Source organism: Mesocricetus auratus, unplaced genomic scaffold (assembly GCF_017639785.1).
Source record: "Mesocricetus auratus isolate SY011 unplaced genomic scaffold, BCM_Maur_2.0 Super-Scaffold_100037, whole genome shotgun sequence".
Classification (NCBI taxonomy): Eukaryota; Metazoa; Chordata; class Mammalia; order Rodentia; family Cricetidae; genus Mesocricetus; species Mesocricetus auratus.
In genome coordinates this window covers 5,598,632-5,622,687 of record NW_024429215.1, presented here as the reverse complement: position 1 = coordinate 5,622,687, position 24,056 = coordinate 5,598,632, and the positions used below count along the sequence as shown (strand labels likewise).

General features: G+C 39.6%; 1 pseudogene; it reads right to left on the bottom strand.

Annotated features, from left to right (window-relative positions):
• Positions 1-749: 749 nt before the first annotated feature.
• Positions 750-23,551, bottom strand: LOC121135312 (annotated as a pseudogene).
• Positions 23,552-24,056: the final 505 nt, after the last annotated feature.

Here is a 24,056-nt window from a genome sequence, read left to right as displayed (position 1 = left end):
CTACTATGCCACCATAAGACATATGAGAAATGGCGAAAGCTCTGTATGCTCACCACATTGAGTAGGCTCAACCATGCCTGTGTTAGTAGGGTTGGCTCTATTGTGTGTCCTGGTGCTGTAAAAGTCATCTCTTCCAAGTACCCAGCTACATGGTGGTAGCATGTGTTGGGGAGAACTAACATACTTCCCCAGAAATTCCTGTGATAGTTGGAAAAGCTGACTTGTGTTCACAAGAGCTGAGGTATTCTTTTATTTGTTGTCCCCTCCTCACTGATTACTATAGCTTGTGGTCAAGTTTTAAGAAAACCAGGCAGGACAATTGAACCTTTGTCATCTTGACACCCAAACATATCACCATCAAGTCACCTTTACTTCCTCATTCATCCCCAAGATCTCACATGAAAATCTAAATAGGTGTTTAAGAGATGTGTCTGCAGTTAATGTCACTATCTAACTTTATTTCCATGGGATCCAACACACTCATACAGACATACATGCAGCCAAACTTTAGTATATAAGAGAAGAAGAGAATATTTACCGATTGCATTAATATCCAACATCCAAATCTTGTAAAATAAGTGCCTCAGTGGAAGATTATTGGGGACAATGCAGAGAAAAGTAGTATACATGATACTGATTTTTAAAAATATCATTCGAAGTAACTGCAAGAATCATTAGCTAATGCATAGAAACCTTACACTGAATTCTAATAGGAGGATCAGTACCATATTACATTTGTCAGTTACAATTTATACAATGTTTGTTCAGGATGAAGTTTTCTCCCTTAATTTTTGAAGGGAATTTCTCTCTGGTCTTATCAAAATTATGTAGCACTTGGGGACAAAGATGCATCCCAGCAAGCCTGCACTGGAGGCCAAGATGGAGAAGACCTCCACAGCCACCATGACCTTGCCCTTGGTGCTGTGGTAGACAGGGAGAAAAGTGACCCAGACACTGCAGAACAAGAACATGCTGAAGGTCAGCAACTTGGCCTCATTGAATGTGTCAGGGAGATTCCTGGCCAAGAAAGCCAGAATGAAGCTCGCCAGGGCCAGGGAACCCAGGTAACCTAGGACACAGTAGAAGGCAGTACCTGAGCCCTTGTTGCACACAATGATGATGTGTCCATGTTCAGAGTGTGCATCAGTGTCAACAGAGGGAGGAGAAGCTCCCAGCCAGATTGCACAGACAATAATTTGGATGATGGTGCAGAAGGGAATGATGTAGTTAGGAGCCCCTGATACCAGGAGCCACCTCATTCTTCTTCCAGGAGCAGTGACTTTGAAAGCCAAGACCACAGTCACTGTTTTGGCCAACACAGTGGAAACAGCCACAGTGAACACAACTGCATACGTTGTTTGCTGCAGGACACAGGTGACTGAGTTGGGACGGCCAATGAAGAGCAAGGAACAGAGGAAACAGAAGACGAGGGAGACGAGCAGGATGTAGCTGAGAGTGAGGTTATTGGCCTTCACAACGGGAGTGTCATGGTGCTTCACAAAGATACCAAGAACCAGGGCTGTGAATACAGAGAAACACAAGGCCATGCAGGACAGAGCCATCCCCAAGGGGTCATCAAAGGCCAGATAGATCATGTCTTTCTGAATGCACTGGTTGTGCTCTGAGTTGGCATATTGGTCCTCTGGACACTTCAGACACTGATCCACACCTAGTACAGAAAACAAAAGTATTGTTACTGCAGCTTCAGTATTTCTCATGGACAGGCCATTGACAGTGTAAGGTGGAAGCTTTGCAGCATCCTTCTTTGTTATCACTGAAGGTATAACTGAGGCTTTTCTGAACAGTAATGCTTCTGTTTCACAATGCCTGCCTTCTTCAAGAACAAACACAGATCCTATGGATTCACTATAATGTGAGTCTCCCTGCCTGAATTGGAATTAATGCTCACATGAGAGATGGAGACTTTGTCTTCCCCAGGAATGAGACCACTTAAAGCCTTTTAAAAATTCCCACATGGTCATAACCAAACACATGAATCAATTGTGTGTGTGCACTTGCATGTGCATACGTGAAAGTAGTAATGAAAAAGAGTATCTGAAAATATTAAAATAAAAGGAGCTCATGAGTTTTGGGTGGATGTGTGGGAAATAGTATGGAGAGAAAGGGAGGTTATAGGAAACTGTACAACAAAGAAATATGATGCCCATTGTTGTGTCCTCATAGGGTTACACAATAGTTTATAAGAAACAATAATTGTACTATTAAAGGTACAAAACTGTGTATATTCTTAGTATTCGCAAATCCTTCATCTTATAACATCACCCGTGGGAGCACTCAGCATCTTCACCTTTCCCCAATTTGCATCTGTATGAGAACTTGTTGTTTTAATGCACTCAGTGGTGAAGGAGTTATTGATTAAACAGCATAAGCAAGACAACATAAGAACTCTCAAGTGATAGTGGTAACACAGATTATTTGAATTGGACAATTAATGTCCCATTAATAAGTTGTAATTTCCACCACAGCAAGCGTAGGAAATATGATTGTAATTGTGCTATGTTGTGGATGATCATGGAGAGCAATGATGTAAGTCCAGTTCCTGCTACCCGTGCATACCAAGTGACACACTACCAACTGTAATTCCTGTACAAGTGCATTGATTGTCTCTGGTGGCCTTTAAATGGACCTGGCCCTGTATACAATTGCTATGTCCTATATACATCCTATTAAAACATAAGTAAGCCTAAATGTTTGTTTTTTGCTGCTGTTTATTATTATAAATGCCCTCTATAGTTATTTTATGTTAAAACTATTTTACTACAATCTGTTGAGTTATGTATGTGTATGTGTGTGTAGCATGCAAGGAGGGAAGAATGCATCATGTAGGAGCCAACTCCAGTGGGTACTCAGGTCATTAACGCAAATGAACTGAGGTCATTAACTTTAATGGCAAGATATTTCCCTGTTAACTCTTCTCACTGACTCTAAATGTCTTTTATTAATGTTTTTGTCTTCATAGACAATGACTGCCAATGAAAGTGAAAAATGATTCTGTCTTCAACTTTGTATTTGGCCATTCCCAATCAATAACAGTTGACTTATAAATATTGTGTGCATCAGATTATCATTTGAGTAACTGTGGCTATTCCTTTTCACTACAAAACTATTCTGTTTATAGTATTGTGGCATTGTTCACTGCTACTGTGTATGAAAGTCTTTAGTAGGATGGTGGTAGGTTAAAGGAAACCTGGGAACACCCAAATAAAGAATAACAGATATACATTTGGGGAGCACTCACACAATGATGGTAAATAACTGACACAGTCTTCTGTCCCTGGAGGTAGAGCATCTCCATGCAGGATGATCCAAACACCACCCAAGAGAGCCTGAGTGAGCCCCTCCTCATCCTTATAAGGGGTCACTTCTTCATACCAAAGCCATTCCCTAAGGCCATTACCTCAAGTCTATAGGTGCAACAAGATGTCACTACAGTAGGACACCTTTCTCTACTATATGTGTCTGCACTGATCCCCACTTTTTTATATGAAATCATATTGACCTTATAAACAAGAGCACTAGTAATTGCATGCTGTAGCGCTGTCTCACATTTAGGTGTTTCCTCATAATTTTACCCACAATTTCTACTCTTTAGTCACCTGATAGCCTACAATGGCATCAGTCTCCATAGTCTCTGGGAACCTGTCCCTCATGCATGTAACAGCTCTTGCTTCATCCCACAGGCTCCGTTGCTCACTCTTACTGCAGCCTTATGGTACACCCTGAACTGACATCTTCATGTTGTCTTTCCTGCTCATCTCTAAGCTAAGTGACAACACAAAATACTGCTCGTTCATCAACTGCTGTATGGACAGCATTGTCGTCACCACACGATAATTATTTACCACCCCACCACATGATGACTCAATGTCTGTCTTTCAGCAATGCTTATGGGCTGGGACAAGATGAAGATCTGTATGATTCATAACCTCAGTGGCAGATGAGATGGCTCGCCAGTAAAGAGTGCTTACAGCTATTGCAGAAAACAAGGTTGTGGAGTCAGCATCCACATGGAACCATATACCTGTCTATACATCAATTTCCAGGCCTTGCATGCACTATTTTTGGCCTCCACAGTCTTCTACACATACATGGTTTACACAAACTCGCACAGGAAGACACACATACATTCAAGAAGGTAAATGAATAACCAAATCATTAAATATTCTGACTATAATGTCGTCCACATGTATTTTTCGAGTGATATCATCATTTGGAAATATACATTATACGGTTTCCTCATAGCACTGTTTTAAGTTTTCCAAGCTTTTTTTTTTTTTTTTAGAAAATACTACCTGCAATCCATTTGCAAGGAGTCCAAGATATATGTAAAGGCACAGACTGTTATTTGTAAGGAAGTTGTTATTAATCATATTCTTATAAAGAAACAATTAGGAAAGGAATAGATAGCTTTAACAGGGACACATAAACTAGTAGGTCCCCAGACCCCAGGTCAACTGATTCCATGTTAGAAATACCATTCAGACTGTAAAACTCAGCACATAGTCATCACCACCTGCAAAACTAGAACAAAGGCCTAGTCCTTCACAGTCATTATAGATCCAGAAATGTCTCAAAATGTATTTATCTTGACTTTTAGCTTATGTAGGGCTGCTTCCAGCTAAATGCTCTTGCTAACTGAAGTAAGTCAACTGAGAACATAGTTCTTGTGCTTAAATGCTCACTCTAAGAAAGGCTCAGTGCTATCTTGGGATCCTGTATGCACATTGTGTTTGCCAGGTGGCTAATATATCTGTTAGCTAGAATAAACCTATGTGTGAGCAATCTTCTCTTGTGAACACTGCGCAACAGTGCCAGTTCTTTCCAGGCCCCTTCAATGTTGCAGTGTGCATAGGAGAAGAAATCAATCTGGAGGATTTCTCCCCACAGGGGACACTTCACCTGTCTCATTGGAAATCTCATTTTCTGGGCAGGGGACACAATCAAAACAGCAGACTGCCATTCCCTCCTGATGGAATTTTCTATATCCAGGATGACAATCAACACTGCACACAGAGGAGGGTACCTGAGGAAAATCAGACATATGCCGGGTCAGAAGTTTGATGACTCATTTAACATTTACAGCATCTCATCATGATGAGTAGTTAAGAAGTCTATTTTCTATATGTGACCTGAGTGATCACATTTCATTCAGTTCATTGTACAAGGCCTCACATGTGTATATTAGAACAACTGATGCTCAGTTGAGGTGATTCCCAACTATTAAAAATTCAAGAAGACCTAGCAGTACACATCGTGTGAGCACTGTAATGCCTGAACTGTCTACCCCACCCACCCATTTGCCAGTCAGGTTTTCTCAGCTTGACACAAAGCAGAGTCACAAGAGAAAAAGTGATTCTTAATTGAGAAATTGCCTCTAGTTAATCGACTTCTCATCACTTATGTGAAATATTTTCTTGATTACTTATTGGTTCTGGGAAGGACCACCATGCCTGGTCCCATTTGGGATTTAATGCAAATGCTTGAGTTCCCCACCAGGTAGTCCAATGGCCTCTATGTTTTGGATGTGTCCTTTTTTGAGAGATTAATTTATTTTATGCATGCGAGTACTCTATCTCCATGTACAACTTTATACCAGAAGAGGGCATCAGATTTCATTAGAGATGGCTATGAGCCAACATCTGGTGCTGGGAATTCATCTTTGGACCTCTGGAATAGTAGTAGGTGTTCTTAACTGCCGAGCAATTTCTCCAGTCCCCTATATTTTGTCTTATACAAACTTATTTTGTCAAATTATGTTTCTTCTTGTTTTTTTTCTGTATTCTTGTTTGTTTGTTGTTTTCCTATGATGGGATGCCTGACATTACTAAAGATCCTTTCTGTATCTTTTTAGGGGCTCTTTTAATTCTTTTGTAGGGTTTATTTGTGTGACACAATATACTTTATTGATATATATATGTTGAAGCATCCTTTCATCCATATAATAAAGTTTTCTGGGTATAGATTTTGGCCTTTGAGATGTGATGTTAAGATCTGTTTGCTAGTACTGGAGAAAGTTTTCCAAAAAAGTTCATAGATTGGCCTACAATTTTCTTTCTGTTACATTTATTGTTGAAAGTCTGTTCTTGTTCATTAAGGCACTGTGTTCCTTGTAATCAACAAATTATTGTTTTTTTAAAAAAACAATTTCCTTGTCTGTGTCCTGTTGCAGAATATTAGTTGAAGATGTGTTACATTTGTTCATGTTGTGGAATATTTTTCTTATGATGCAAAGATGTGTTACATTCTTTTATGTTGCATTTGTTTAAGTCTGTGAAGCTGTGTTACTTTGACTGTCTAAAACACCTGATTGGCCTAATAAAGAGCAAAACGGCCAATAGCAAGGCAGGAGAGAGAATAGAACAAACTGGCATGCAGTGAGAATATATAAGAGGAGAGAGAATAGGAAAGAACATAGACAGGAAAAGTAGAGAATAAGGAAAGGAGACATAAAGGGCCACCACAGAGCTGTACACAAACAGCCGTGTAGTAAGAAGCAAAGAAAGGTTTACAGAAAAATAGGGCAAAGTAAAAGCCCAGAGGCAAAATGAGGATGGGATAATTTAGGGAAAGCTGGTTAGAAACAAGACATCAAAAGGCCAGGCTCTCATAAGTAAGAGTAGGACTCTGTGTGTTTACTAGGGAGGTGGTTGCAAAGGCCCCAAAAAGACAAAGATTAAGAGTAAATGAAAAATCAACTGCAATGAAATCCTGTGATTTGAGAGTGGTAGTATCCAAATTCAGTTATTATGGAAATTTATTTGTTGATTATACTCAAATTGTGTGTTTTTGTATGTTTGGTATATTTCTGACCTTTGGTTTTCTATCTAGTGGTCTGGTCTAGTATAGTCTATGCAATCCTGTGATCTTAATGTTCATCTTAATTTTCCATGGGAAGAAGTTTTTCAAGTATCTTCCATAGTACTGTTCTATTTGCTATATGATCCTGCAATTTGTTTTCACTATTATAAATTCATCCATCTTTGCTAAACTATGAATGATAGTTTTGACGGGTATAGTAATTGATACTTCCACTTTCTAAAGTGTCTGTGAGAAAGGGGCATATTCTTTTCTGAACCTGTCTGTGTGGCATTCTGACTACCTCCTATAATGTTATTAGAAATAGTTTGGTGCCTATCCCATGTTGTTCTTCTCCTCTTGTGTTGGTGGTGTGTTAAGTTGGTCTTTTAGTGGTATCTCCTAAGTCTCCTAATTTCCTTCTTCCTTCCTTATTGTTTTATCTTTGTCATAGTTTGAATTCAAATTGATCTGGCTTGTTTCAAGTCCTGAGATTCTGTCTTCTACTTGAGATACTCTCTTATTAAGACATTTTATGCAGAATGCTATTCAAATTGTTGTCTTTCAGTATTAATTATTCATTGTTATTGAACCTTTACTGAATTTCTGTCACATCCTCACTCAATTACTCATTGGGTGCAAGTGTTTAAGAACTCATTTAGTTGATCTTAGTGGTAATTTGTGTGCTCTTTGATTTTTCTGGAACATGCTTGCAATTATTCCCTGAAGTGTTAGTTTGAATTTGCTGTCACTCTAGCCTATGACTATATCATTTGGAGTCCTGCTCTCTCAATGTTTTCAAGTATCTTTTGCTTTTGCACAGTGATTTGCATATCTGGAGTGGGATTCATGATGGGTTATTTTTAGTCCTCCTTATCCATTTGATGTTTTTGTCGTGTTCAAGTTAGGCCTGGTAGAATCAGGCTGGTGATTCATTCCACTCCTCTGACATAGTGGTAAAGCTCAGTAACTAAACTTTAGTCCACTTAATCTCCTCCCTTAGCATAGTTTTCTAGAATATTAATTAATTAATATTGTTTTTACTCTATCTGAAAAAGCTGCGATATCACCTCAGAATATGGCTGCAGACTTTCCTGAAGTTAATGTCTTTCAATGTCAAAGCACAACGGTGTAGTAGGCAATGTAGTTCAGGTACTATGAAACCAGAGACATCAGAATTGATACTTATAATACACTAGGGACACATAATGATTATTTTTATTCAAAGATTTCCTCAAAGTCAAATTTTTAAGACTATGAGAACCTGTCTTGGAAACAAGATGAATCTTTATTTGTTTGTTGCTTGTTTTCTTAAGGAGTTATGCAAGAATTAAGGTAAAAAGGCAAGTTCTTCTAGGAGAAATTCATTTAGAAGTTATGATTCAGGCCTGGAGAGGTGATTCAACAAACATCAACACTTGCTATCCAATGAACCACTTCTATGCTTAGGCTAAAATTGTCTTCAGCTCCTGGCATCCTTGGCTACATCATACTCATATGGAACTGATATATACAGGCAAAATATCCATGTAAATAAGAAGTTTAAAAGCACACATTATAATTAATGAAGTATCTGAGGTGGGCCATGAAAATGTTAATGTAGTTTTAGTGATATTGTCAAGTTAGGACCTTCTGGTCCAAGTGATTAAATAAAATTATATAATAGAAATCATTGACTTGCATATCTGTTCTTTGTTCCAAATCTTTCCTCACAGTTAGCTTCAGTCTTGTCAGTATTTGACTTGGAGTTTCAATGGAAGAGAAGTAAACCAATGAGTAGTGATTGGGAATTCCTGTGTATATATAAATAAAGCACTGTTGGCTAATAGGGAAGCAAGATAGGTGGGACCAGGAATCAAGGAGGATTCTGGGAAAGAGAGGTGGAGTCAGCCATGATATAGCTGCCATAGGGCTAAGAGGTCTAGAACCTTTTCTCCAGTAAGAGAAATACTTAGATTAACAATTATGAGTTAAATACTTAAGTCAGAGATAGCCAGTAAGAAACAAGCAACAGCCTACAGCTTCATAATTAATATAGTGACATTTGTGTTATTTGAGAACTGCAATGTGGCAGAGCCTAGGTGGCTCGTGGGGGAAAAACCAAAGCAGCTGGAGAGGAAAAGACTATACTCTACAGGGAAGAAATCAGAGTGGTACCAAGAGAATATTGAAAAATTTACTGGAAATAATACCAAATCTATCTAGTTCTGTTTTTGTTTACAAATCAGAGCATTCGACTATGATAAAAGTACATCACATGCTCATTTTAGATTTTCAGATAATTACTAACATATCTTACTTTTAAAAATTGAGAGAAGTAACATTGTATAGAAGGCTAAAACTGAGTGTTTACATAACCAATGATCTAATTTCACTGAGTCACATGGAAACCCAAATGATCCCACTTGGCAGAGGTTATTTTTGTGTAGTATGCATCAGTGTAGTTAGATCAGACCCACCTGTCTGCTCCCCGTGGCCCACTCTATGATGTCTTCAGATAAATGGAGCTGATAACCATGTGGAAAATGAGTAGAGTTAAACTCTCCTACTTTGACCTTAAGTCCAACACCATGGCGGAAACTCCGGATAAGGTAAATGTCATATTCTGCCTGCAGTTTTTCTTTCTGGTTCATATTTATATCATCTCCAACTGGGTTAATGAAGTGAATTTTCTTCAAAAATGGGTGAAGCTGAAATATAGGCAAAAATCTGTTATTTATAAGCTCTTACTTTAAGTCAGATAATCTCCTCTGATTTCATCTTGATGCAACTTCATTGAAGGTGGCTTTGGTAATATCTTGCCTGTACAAATAAAGCCTGTCTGAGGAAGAGAGAATGGATCTTGCCACTACCTAACCATAGAGGTCTGTGGATCTGTACAGACAGACAGGAATTGAGATAACTGCATGGAAAGGAGATATAAGCAGGGACAATGAAGGACTCTCTCTTGTCTCCTGAGATACTAAAGAGGTAAGGTGTGACTGTGGCTTGTTCCTTATTCTCTCTGAGGCTTTTTGATTAAGAGTCTCTTACTCCCATGTAGAGTTCTTCTGGGTCACTTATGTAAACTGTAATATCATCTGCAAATAGTCAAAATTTGACTTACTCCTTTTCCAATTTGTATTCCGTTGAACTCCATTTGTTGTCTTACTGCTCTAGCTAGAACTTCAAGTACAATATTGAAGAGATATGGAGAGAGTGGAGAGCCTTGTCTTGTTCCTGATTTTAGAGGAATTGTGTTGAGTATCTCTCCATTTAGTTTGATGTTAGCTCTTGGTTTACTGTATATTGCTTTTATTATGTTCAGGTGTGTTCCTGTTATACCTGATCTCAAGGACCTTTATTATGAAGGTCTGTTGGATTTTGTCAAAGGCTTTTTCAGCATGAAGTGAGATGATCATATGGTTATCTCCCTTTCTACAGCCAAAAGAGATATGTATGAGCTTCAATTAAAAAAGAAAGAGATAACTGTCAGATAATCTGGGAAACAGGATCGACCCTAAGAGAGATATGCATGGTACCCCCAAGGAGGGAAGGGAGACAGAATCTCCTGAGGGGATTGAGGGCAAGGGGCTGGGAGTGGGGAGAATAGAGGGAATTGGGAGAAACAGAGTGTGTGACGAGAAGGGGAGAGGAGGACATGGGGGAGCAGGATGTTTGAGCTTTCACTATTTGCAGATGATATGATAGTTTACATAAGTGACCCAAAAAACTCTGCAAGGGAACTCCTAGAGCTGATAAACACCTTCATCAAAGTGGCAGGATACAAGGTTAACTAAAAAAATTAGTGGCTCTATTATATACAGATGTGGAAGTGACAGAGAAAGAAATCAGAGAAACATCACCCTTTACAATAGCCATGAACAGCATCAAATATCTGGGGATAATGTTAACCAAGGAAGTGAAAGACCTGTATATCAAGAACTTTGAGTCTTTAAAGAAAGAAATCAAAGAGGACACCAGAAATGGGAAGATCTCCCATGCTCTTGGATTGGTAGGATCAACATAATAAAAATGGCAATCTTTCCAAAAGCAGTCTACAGATTCAATGCAATCCCTATCACAATTCTGGCAACATTCTTCACAGACCTTGAAAGAACAACAATCAACTTTATATGGAAAAACAAAAGGCCTATACAATAAGGGAACTTCTGGAGGCATCACCATACCTGACTTCAAGCTCTATTATAGAGCTATAGTCCTGAAAACAGCTTGGTATTGGCAACAAAAATAGGCAGGTAAACCAAAGGAACCAAATCGAAAACCCTGTTTTTACCCACACACCTATGAACACTTGATTTTTTGAAGACTCCAGATAGATCCTTGTTTATTGCCTTGTAGCAAACTTATGTCCAAATGGATCAAAGTTCTGAACATAAATCCAACCATACTGAAATTCTTAGAAGATAAAGTGGGAGACACTCTTCAATGAGTTGATATAGGAAACCACTTCCTGAACATAACACCAGTGGCACAGACAATGAGATTGACAATTAACAAATGGGACCTCCTGAAACTAAAAAGCTTCTGTTATGCAAAGGACACACAGTCAACAAGACAAAAAGGCAGTCCACAGATTGGGAAAAGATATTCACTAACCCCACATCTGACAGAAAGCTAATATCCAAAATTTACAAAGAACTCAAGAAACAAGTCTCCAAAACACCAAAGGATCCAATTAAAAGTTGGGGTACAGAACTAAATAGAGAATTATCAATGGAGCAGGGTAAAATGGCCAAGATACACTTAAGAAAGTGCTCAACATTCTTAGCCATTAGGGAAATGCAAATCAAAACAACTCTGAGATACCATCTTACTCCTGTCAGAATGTCTAAAATCAAAAACACCGAAGACAATTTATGCTGGAGAGGATGTGGAGAGAGGGGAACACTCCTCCACTGCTGGTGGGAGTGCCAACTCGTACAGCCACTTTGGAAATCAGTATGGAGATTCCTCAGGAAAATGGGAATTAATCTACCACAAGACCCAGCAATTCCACTCTTAGGCATATATCCAAAGGAGGCAAATTCATACAACAAGGGCATCTGCTCCACTATGTTCATAGCAGCTTTATTTGTAATAGCCAGAAACTGGAAGCAACCTAGATGCCCCTCAACTGAAGAGTGGATAGAGAAAATGTGGTACATTTACACACTGGAGTATTACTCAGCAGAAAAAAAACCAATGGAATCCTGAAATTCACAGGTAAATGGATAGCACTGGATGAAACCATTCTGAGTGAGGTAACCCAGTCACAAAAAGACAAACATGGTATGTACTCACTCATATATGGATTTTAGACATGGATCAGGAGAGTGCCACTCTGCACTTCCACTGACAGAGAGTCTGGGAAACAGGAAAAAAAAACTAAAAATTATGCATGGTACCCCAAAGAAGAGGAATGAGGCAAGATATTCTGAACAGATGGGGAACACGGCAAGGGGTATGTGGGGTGGGTGGGAGCTGGGAAGAAGAGAGGGGAAGAAGAGGAAGAGAGAGTAGGTAATGGGGGAATAGGAAGGTTGAGTGGGGGGTACAATAGGGGAAAGAGGGAATCATAGGTTAGAAGACAGATCAGGCACAATTGTGACCTCTAGTGATGTAAAGGGATGACTCAGATTGGCAAGCTAAGCAATAGTGAAGAGACCACCTTGAATGCCCATTCCTGATAATGAACTTGATGTCTATAACCATCCTGGAGCCTTCATCCAGTGACTGATGGAAGCAGAGGCAAACACTCACAATTAAACACTGAACTGAACCCAAGGAAGCCAGTGACAGAGAGGAGCGGGGAACAAATTGCCAAAGAATGGGCTGGCAAAACCAGCAGAGACAGCTGATCTGAACAGGGGAGAGCTCTTAGACCCCAGACCAACAGCTGGGAGGCCAGCATGGGACTGATCTGGACACCCTGCCCCCAAATGTGAGTGTCAGTGAAGAGGCCTGGGCAACCTAGGGGGCCTTGGGTAGTGAATCAGTGTTAATCCCTGGAATACAAACAGACATCTTGTGTCCATAACACAAAGAGGGATGCTTTCTCAGTCTGTACTTTTATGGGGGTGCCTGGACCCTGTCCTGAGTGAAATGACAGACTCTAGATATCCCCTATGTGTAAGGAATTGTCAATAGGGTGGGAGGCTGGGGAGGGATTGTGAGGGGGTGCGGGAGGAGGGAAGGAAGAGGGAATTGGGATTGATATGTAAAACAGGCTATTTATAATTAAAGTAATAAAAAATTTTTCCCTTCCATGACAATGTGATTAATGACTACGTTGTATGCCATCTTAGAGTGACTGATGGAGGCATATGTGGACACCCACAGCTAAACACTGAACTAAACTCCTGGATATCATTGCCAAGAAGGAGTGATGAGCAAAGTGGTCAAGAGTGTCAGGGTTAAACCCACAGAAATGGATGACCTGAAAAATTGGAAGCACATGACCCCCAGACTGATAGCTGATAGTTCATCATGGGACTGAACCAACCCCCCTGAACATGGTTATCAGTGAGGAGGCCTTGGCACTCTTTGGGGCCTTGGGCGATCAGTATTTATCCCTGGCATCCAGGTGGAATTGGGAGCCCATTCCACGTGGCTGTCTCTGCCTGCGCATATGGGGGAGGGCCTAGCCTCTGCCCTGGATGATATGATAGACTTTGGAGATCCCTGGTGAAGCGCCTCAACCTCCCTGAAGATTGGAGTGGGGATTGGGTGGAGGGTTGGGGAGTTTGGGGGAGGTGTCAGAGGAGGAGTTGAAGGAGAGGGAGCTGTGATTGACATGTGTAGCATGCTTATTTTATTTTAAATAAAAAAATAAAAAAGAGTCTCATCCTCTACTGAATGGAGATGGCAAGTCTCCAGGGAGGCACCATGTAGGTTCAAGAAAGCAAGTACCCTGAGCATGTGGAGATACACAAATTAATAGAAATTGGTTAATAATTATGAGAGAGCTAACCAATAAGAAGCCTGAGCAATAGGCCAAACCGTTTATAACTAATACAAGCTTCTTTGTGTTTATTTCAGACTACATCGCTGTGGGTTGGGACAGGATAGACAGAAACCTCAATCAATAGGTAGCCAAAGGGGAAAATTCAGTGAAAGCTTGTGAATAAATAAAACCGTTGTGTTCCTAGCATTTTAGTTCTCTCAGAGTAATTCAACAAATACAAACAAAGACATATTCACAAGCACCACACATAAATGTGCACTTACACACACACACACCACAGAGACACAAAAATAGTTCATCCACACTCATTCTCACATATTCGCACCATCATACACAGCCACGTGCATTCAAATGCACGCTCAGACACAGAAACACACATAGGCACATATAGACACAAAACACACACAGGGACACATAGATACAAATATTCACAAAGACATATGTACACATGACAAATACATGCTTACTTATATCCCCAGCAACACACACAGGAAATACACAGTAATACATGCACAATAACACACACACAGACACACACACACACACACAAACACACATACAGAGGCACAGAAACACATGGACACTCACACAGAGGCAACACACATACATAGAACCATATGATACAAAGAGACACAGAATATCAGATATATACATACTCACATACACAAGTGCTCAAGTAGGTATTGAATTGAGTCTCAGCATTAATTCCTGTGTATTTACCCTCAGATAATCAAGAGATTAAGATTCCATGAGCCAAAGGTAATGTCTGAGTCAGCTGAGTACACTTAAATCAACCATGCCCTATAGTGAACACCACACAAATGACAATTAAAAAAAAAGTCATACCAGGAGGTGATGACACATGTATTTAACCCCAGGACTCAGGAGGCTGAGGCAGGAGGATGTGAGTTGAAGGCCAGCCTGGTCTACAGAGTGAGTTCCAGAATAGGCTCCAAAGCCACCCAGAGAAACTGTATCTGAAAAAGAAAACAGTGTCACAGCTGGGCGTAGAAGCACAGTCTTTTAATACCATAAGCACTCATGAGTCAGCGGCGTGTAGAACTCTAATTTCAAGGTCACCCTCGACATAGTATGTTTCAGGACACCCATAGCTACACAGTGAAACAATGTCCCTAAAACAAAATAAAATATCAAGGTCTCTAGCATTTATGGTACAAGCTAACAATTTGCAGGAACAAGAAAACAAAGGGCAATGTTAAAACAGATGCTAATAATTGGGTACAATGTACAAAATTTACCACTTTTCTTACCTATGCCTTAATTAAAAAGGGCAATTTATATTAAAAAAGTTCAAGGTCTCATCTTGGAAGGATTTTAGGAAAAACGTATTGATTCTTTTTGTGATATTGGGATAGGTCTGACGATGTTGAGGTCATTTGTAACAACACAACTGAATTTCATTTAATAATTATATCTGCACTCCACTGCCTATGCCTTAAAGGCTTAGCACATCTAGATATACTTCCCTGGCAGAAAAATAAAAGTCCAGAATTCCCTCTGTGCTGGGAAAGATTATCCTATCCTCCTTGGTTTGAGCATTTGAGAGACTCTTAAAGAATATCATGGGGGGGTTGTTGGGAGGGCGTGGGAGAGGGGAGGGAAAGGCTGAGGGACCTATGATTGACAAGTGAAACAACGTTGTTTCTAATTAAAAAAAAGAATATCACATTGGGCGGCAGGGGAGGATGGGAGGGAGATGGAGCTGGGATTGACATGTGAAGTAACCTTGATTCTAATTTAAAAAATTAAAAAAAAAGATATCGGGAACATTGTCAAATGAATGAAACATGGAGAGCAACAACAAAAATAAGAATATCACATTGATAACTGGAAGATACAGTACCTGTGAGCAGTCAGAATCCAGCAGACTCTCAGTGTTGAGTGGCTGATTTTCTACTTGCTGAAGAAGCATGTCATGGAGGGCATGGGCCACAGCATACACAGCATTGTAGGCATCATAACTGCCATCACTAAACACTATGTCAAAACTCTTTAGCATTAACCATTCCAGTGAAGCATTCAATGAACTGTTCTCCAGTATGTTACTCTTAGATGTTGAGGCTTCACAGTCAAAATACATCCACCCCAGTCTTGACAGGATAATGTCTGTGTATCTAGAAGGGTTGAATGTCTGAACATAACTTTTTAAACCAGATATCTCACCATGGTAGTGTGCAAAAGACAGAGTCCCATGGAATGAGTGAAGGGTGTAGTCCCTCTTACTTGTAATGACATCCCACTGTGAGGTGGTGACCCATATTCTCTGTAAACCTAGAGAGTCCCACATTCTAAAGCTCACAGCTAGAGTACTGTCTTTGTCACCATAAATAATAACAACGCTTGTGGATGATGTCACAATTTGGCTGTAATACACTTCAGCTCTTGACATGTATAAGTATGTGTCGACTGGGATCATGATCACAAAGGCTAAGCAGACTGCTTTGGCTTTAGTTTCTCCTCTCAGATCTGAGAGAAACTGGATACCCTGGTCATCATCTGAGATGGCCAGCCCAACCCAGTTCCAGCTGAAGTGAATTATGACAGAGACCATGGCCAGTGCCAGAGATGCGTCCTTGGGGGCCATCTGATGCAGATATGGAAATTGTTCATGATCACTCAGGATATCGGAGAAAGGTCCATAGGTGAGCTGAAGGTCATAAAACACAGGGTTCAGCATGAGATAGCGAATTGTCACAGATCACAATGGAAGACCTCTAGTGTGAGAGCACCAGTTTGGAATGACAAGAAAAGCAATTTTCCCTAGTATTGCAGTTATACTAAAGTTACTAGGGACCTGCAGAAATCACTTTTCTACAAATTATTCAAGGAAAATTCCCTTGACTGCTAATTCTTCTTCTCATCTATATATCAAACAATGAATGGTGAATTCCTACATGGATTTACATGAATGTTAAGCCAACCTCCCCCTTATACTATCAGGTAGATAGATTGCAGATTTTCCCACCCAAACAACCTCACCTGTGGAATTTTGGAGAGCTGCATGTATGGTGCCAGGCTCATAGATATTGCTGATCTTGGTCCTGTAATTGCTACTTGACATTTTAAATCGTCCCCACAGATGTTGTTATGGTGAAGAAACTGTCTTTTTGCACTAGCATTTATGAAATTTCTAATTGCCTGTTTGTCATTGCAATTGTTAGTGAAGAAATAAAATATTAGAGACACATTTGGTAGAAGGTATGGATTCCTGTTGATTTCTTCCACGGCAAAAGCCAAAGGAAAAGCAACCTGGTAATTTCTGGTTGATATTCTGAAAATACAGGCACAGGATTTACTACGGTAAAGATCTTTAGATGAATGCTTTGTAGCTAATACAAGGATTATCGTCCTGAATTCAATGTAATTTTCAACTAAACCTTGACAAGTTCCCCTGTGTTGTTACAATACTAATTGTGCCAACCCATCCACGTGTCAGAATGTTTTGTCTTCCACGGTCTTCTCTTTCTCTCCTCAGGGTTATAAAATTTTGACCATGAAGACTGTTGAGTTCCTGGGTTACTTTTATTCCCAGCAACTTGATTGTGTGGAGGTCATTGTAAATGTGGTTGCTTTCTTTCTTTTTTCTCAATCTCATCACTCCTTGTACATGGGAATTATTTCGTATCTTGATTTTGTATTCTACTGTTTTCTTGATGGTATTCATTAGGTCTAAGAGATACTCAGGGAGTGATGATGAGCTTATTTACAAGTTCATACTTAGTACTAGTAAAATAATTTGAATCCTGTCCTTGTTTGTATTTCTTTTTTTTTCTGGACTCAGTTTTTTAGGATATTCTAAGGAAGTCTTACTATTTTAAACCTTTTTTATTTTAAAGCAGTCTTTTCTCATTTTACATACTAATCCCAGTTTTCAATGCCTATGCTCCTCCCTCTTCCTCGCTTCTGCCCACACCACACCATCTAATCCTCAGAGATGTTAAAGCTTCCCATGGGGAGTCAATGAATTATGCCCCAGCTCTTTGAGGCAAGACCCAGGCCCTCTCCCTATATCTGGGCTGAGTAAGGTTTCCCTCCAAAGTGAATGGGCTACCACAAACCAGATCTAGCACTAGAGATAAATCCTGGTCCCACACTATAAAAGCAGTGATAAGAGAAAATTCATAGCACTAAGTGCCCATATGAAGAAACTGGAAGTATTCACACTAGAGAAATAACAGCACACATGAAGAAATTGGAAGAAAAAGAAGCAAACTCATCCTGTAATCTACCAATAAACAAACTGAAAAAGGAAAAACCATATGATCAACTCACTAGATGCTGAAAAAACCGTTGACAAACTCTAACACACTACTTCCTGATAAAGGTCTTGGAGAGATCAGGGATAACAGGAACATAACCTAAACATAATAAAAGCAATATACAGCAAACCAACAGCCAACATCAAACTAAATGGAGAAAAACATAAAGATTTTCCTCTAAATTCAGGAACAAGACAAGGCTGTCCACTCTCTCCATATCTTTTCAATATTGTACTTGAAGTACTAACTAAAGCAATAAGACAACAAAAGACAATCAAGGGAATACAAATTGGAAAGGGGTCAAACTTTCACTGTTTTCAGATGATATGATAGTCTATGTAAGTGGCCAAAATATTCTACCAGGGAACTCCTACAGCTGATAAACACCTTCAGTAAAAAGGCAGGATACAAGATTAACTAAAAAAAAATAGTAGCCCTACTACATACAGATGATAAGTGACATCAGAGATACATCATCCTTTACGATAGCCACAAACAACCTAAAATATCTTCAGGTAATGCTAACCAAACAAGTGAAAGACCTGTATAACAAGAATTTTGAGTCATTAAAGAAAGAACTTAGAGAAGATACCAGAAAATGGAGAGATCTCCCACACTCTTGGATAGGTAGGATCAACACTGTAAAAATGGCAATCTTGCCAAAAGTAATCTACAAATTCAATACAATCCCGATCAAAAGCCTGGCAAAATTCTTCACAGATGCTGAACAAACAATACTGAAGTTTATATTGAAAAACAAAAAATCCAGTAAAGCCAAAACAACACTGTACTATAAAGGAACTTCCTGACGCATCAGCATCCCTAACTTCAAGCTCTATTGTAGAGATATACTTATGAAAACGGCTTGTTATTAGCAACAAAATAGACTGGTGGGTCAATGGAATCAATTGTAAACCCTGATATGAACCCACACACCTGACAAAGAAGCTAAAATTATACAATGGAAAAAAGAAAGCATCTTCAACAAATGGTTCCAGCATAATTGAATGCTGACATTTAGAAGACTGCAGATGGATCCATATGAATCGCCATGCACAAAACTTAATTCCAAATGAATCAAAGACGTCAACATAAATCCAGCCACACTGATCCTCATAGAAAAGAAAGTAGGAGGTACCCTTGAAAGAATTCATACAGGAGACTGGTTCCTGAACATAACACCAGTAGCACACACACTAAGATCGACAATTAATAAATCGAACCTCCTGAAACTGAGGTTCTAAAAGCAAAGTAAGTGTCCACAAGATAAAAGGGCAGCCCACAGACTGAGAAAGAGATCTTCACCAAGCCCATATCTGACCGAGAGCTGATTTCCAAAATATACCAAAACACAAAAAGGTGGTCACCAAAACACCAAAAAAATCCAATTAAAAAGTGGGGTACAGATCTAAATACAGAATTCTCAATAGAGAAATCTAAAATGGCTAAAAGCCACTTCAGAAATTGTTCAACATCATTACCTGTCAAGGAAATGCAAATCAAAACAACTGTGAGATACCAGAATGGCTAAAATAAAAAACACTGATAACAGTCTATGCTGAAGAGGATGTGGTGAAAGAGGAACTATCTTTCATTGCTGGTGGGAGTGCAAACTTGACAACCACATTGGAAATCAGTATGGAGATTTTCAGGAAAATGGAAGTCAGTCTACCTCAAGATCCAGCAATTCCACTCTTAGTCATGTACACAAGGATGCACATTCAAACACCAAGGACGTCTACTCATCAATGTTCATAGTAGCATTATTTGTAATATCCAGAACCTGAAAGCAACCTAGAAGCCCCTGAATTGAAGAATAGGTAAAGAAAATGTGGTACATTTATACAATGCAGTACTTCTCAGCCGGGAAAAAACAATGGAATCTTGAAATGTGTAGGCAAATGGATGCAACTAGAGGAAACCATCCTGAGTGAGGTAACCCAGTCACAAAAAGATAAACATGGTATGTATTCACTTACATATGGATTTTAGACATGGATCAGGGGAGTGTCAGCCTACAATCCCACTGACAGAGAGTCTTGGAAGCAGGGAGGACCCCAACAAAGACTCTAAATATAGCACTTGAAAAAATAAATGATAATCCTGTTGGCCTCTTTGTAGAGATGTAAGGATGTAATGTATCACAGAAATGTCTGGAGAAAGACATCACAGTATCATGTGGCAAGATTTAAAAAAATACTTTGGAGAAAAACTCAATCTCTCTTGTGACACATGCCCAAAATATGTAAGGAGTAAAATGATATGATATTGCACTGATTAATTTTTGTTAACTTGACTCAAACACAGACATATCTTAGAGGAGGTAGTTGATTGAAAGGGGTGGATTTCATCACATTCAGGAATGTCTGTCAAGGCCTTTTATTTATTGTTGATTGATGTATATGGGCCCAGATCACTCTGGGTCATATCATTCCTGTGCAGATAGAACTGGTTTGTATAAGATGGCAAGCTGAGCAAGCCTTGGAGAGAGAGACAGTGGGTGAAGTTCCTCCATGGTTCCTGCCTCTGCTCCTGCTTGAGATTCTGATCTGTCTTTCTTCAGGGATGAACTGTGATCAGGGTATAAAATCAGGACAAAACATCTACTCTACAAGTTTCTTTTGATCAGTAATTGATAACAACACAATTTAAGGCTGAGTTCTTCATCAGGACTGCTGTTCATGTCTGATCAAGCATCTGGGTCAAACATACATAGACTTCTTAACAATTATATATGCTTGTTCTATAGCTTAGGCCTATTACTAACTAGTGATTTCAACTTTAATGAACCCATATTTCTATGTTTTACGTGGCTCACTACCTTATCTCAATTCATGACTTCCTTCTCTTCATCTCTTCAGGACTCCGTGACTCTGCCTTTCATCTTCCTGGCATCCTCCATGTCTAGGTCTCCTACCTAATCTCTTTGTGCCCAACTATAGGCCAGTCAGTTCTTTATCAACCAGAGAGAATAATAGATATTTGCAGTGTACACAAATTGATCCACAGCAGCAAGAGAGCAAACTAAAACATACACCAACACTGTAATAACATTTGTGACAAGGAGCCAACAATGTAATCAGTGGAAAGAAACTGTGGTTATCTCTGATAAAACCAGAAACAAGACAAGGGCATTCATACCATGCCTTTTGAAAGCAGGGATGGGACAGATTCATACAAGGTAACTCTGGTTGTCCTGGAACACTGTATGGCCACCAGGCTATCTTCAGAACCACACTGCTCTGTCTGCCTCTGACTCCTGATGTCTAGGAGTAAATAATTCATGCCATGTCTAACTGCTTTCTGCATTTTATGCTGTGAAGTGACTGAAGTCTTAGCCAAGTTAAAGGACAAGAGATGACATACAAGGGATAAAAATAGGAAACCAAGGAGCCAAAGTTTGCCTACTTGAAGAAGACATGCTTCCATACTTGAGATCCAAAACACTCCAACCAAAAATTTACATCAAGATGGCAAGATGCAAAATCGACACAAAACTCATTTGCTTCCTCACATACAAAGAACACATTTGCTGAGAAAGTAATGAAGACAACCCCATTCACAGTTAACTCTGAAATATGGCTGAAGAAACTTAATGAACACTAGAAGGCCATGGAAATGAACACTTTATATTAATGAAGAAACTGAATATATTTAATTAGAAGGTGGCAAAATCTTCCATGTACATATATACATATATATATATGTATATTGGAATACTCAATACTGTAAAAATGACTTCTTAAAAAAACAGACAGTGCTGACTCAGAAATTTAATGCTTTTCTTTCCATAACGGTAAAAATGTGTTGAAACTCATATGATAAAATAAATACCCTTGATAGGTAAAGCAATCCTGAGCAAAAGGTATAATGTTTGTCACAACATATTACCTGATTCCAGAGGCAATGTTAACAACAGCAACCCAATTCAATGCCAGCACAAACAGACTTTTACATCAATAGGATAGAATTGTTCAACTAAGAAATGAAACTCTGTGCATCCAACTCAAAGAAACAACGTATAGGGATAGCCTGGTGGTCTAAATTGGTGTATTTGAGAAATAACTATCAGAAATTCTTAAAGTGAGCTGTGTGTACTGTCCACATTGGTAATATATGCATCCATGATTAGTAAAATTACTGAAAGACATGCAGAGGTAAATGTAATGTAAGTATTAGAGATAAAAAAACACACTTAAACACAGCAGACACATACATCTTCTTCAGTGCTAGAGATGACCCATGATGAAACCTCTTCATCCAAGTTCTCTAGATTGACAGCTACCACAGGCAGCTCCTACCACTCTAGGAAGTGACACGGAGAGTAAGCCATCACCACTGTATGTGATAACCTAGATTTCTCAGGATGAAAACACAGCAGGCCTGGTTTAGACATTCGCTCTTGACTTTGAATATGGAGAAAAACCTTTCCTTTGTAATCCCCAAATGCCTGCAACTGTGCATTTTCTCAGTTGAGGGAAAGGCAAATGGGACACCCAAGTACCTCACAGTGGTCATATCTTGTACATCTATGTCCTCACAACTTCAGAGGTGTGGAGTGAACACATGAAGAGTCTCTGAAAGCTTAACTAGGAAAACTGCTTGGATACTCTCCCCAGTGAGGAAAGGCACAACCATTAGAGACCCTGACTCTGCACGAGAAGTCACACCCTGTTAGAAGTGACATCCGCAGACTCTGGATGAGTCTTGAATGCTCCTTCTGACCACTGAACTTATTGCAGTAGTCTGCGGTTTCTCTTGGTGGGACAGCACCGGATGCTTTTACCAGCACTGGACCTGGTAAAAGGGAAGTTGTCTATGATGGAACCAGGTAAAGAATGCTATTTTCTGCCTTGTAAATGGAGGATAATTGGGAGAAAAATTAAAAAGTCTCACTGTTTGGTAGTCAAAAAGCCTAAGTATTAAAAAGCAAAATATATTTTGAGCCGGTTCTTGGTTTTAAGGTTGGGAGAAGAGGACTGAAGACTCACAACATCACTCTGCTCATCCACACACCCCTCCTGAGTTATTCATCATGACATTTACATGAAAATGCAAATGCACTTACAGATTCTTCAGAAGAAAGGGTAAAATCACTTTGTCCATCGATTTTGGCACTGTAACAAGGAAAAAGCTGCAACACGTCACCACATCCCCATCTTTTTTCTGATTCATTCTCCAAAAGCACTTGTGATGAGAGAAACTAGCCATGAGGGGGGGGATATTGAGTAGCCAGAACAAGAAAATCAAGGTGAGCATCTCGTCTTGCCTCCAGGGCTACTAACTGGTAGAGTGGACTAAGGATGCAGATCAGTTTATCAAATGGATACCCCCCTGAACACACCTGCTTTTATGTCTGCTGCCTGAAGGAGAGGGCAGCTGTGTGGCTGAGATGCTTTGCTCTCTTCTGGTGCCATTACTCTGGAGAAATGTCAAGCACTTTCTTACCAGGGGCTCTCCACCTGAGATTCACACTAGAGGTAAAAAACATGGGTTGAAAAAAAATATATCTGAGGCCATCTCAGCCTCGGATCTCAAGACATCATCACTGTAATCCCTGGATATTGTGGCCCATGGGAGAAAGCAATGTTGGGCACATTGGTCCCAGGACAGTGTCAAGAAGTTGTTTGAACACCTTTAGAAATGATGTCAGCAGAATGTATCTAAAGATCCACAGCTATATGTGAAGGAAAAGTTTGAAAGGACCCATGACAATCAGAGCTCATGTGGATCAGTGTTTTCTATTGCCAATTACAAATCATACAGCATCAGCTTCATGTGTACAGCATCCCCCATGATAGAGCATGAGCAGTGTAGTCCATGTTTCACCAGTCACAGAAATCGAATAACTAACCAGGAGCCCTGGTCTCCATGTGTTGGTCTCCAATAGTCATGTCAAATCCAGAAATTGCTTGGTGTATACTATGTCCAGAAATGTTCAGGCCATCATTATCCATGGGAAACTAAGCTGGTTATTTGAGTTATGAAATGTGCCCTCCTTCCCTGCAGTCAGA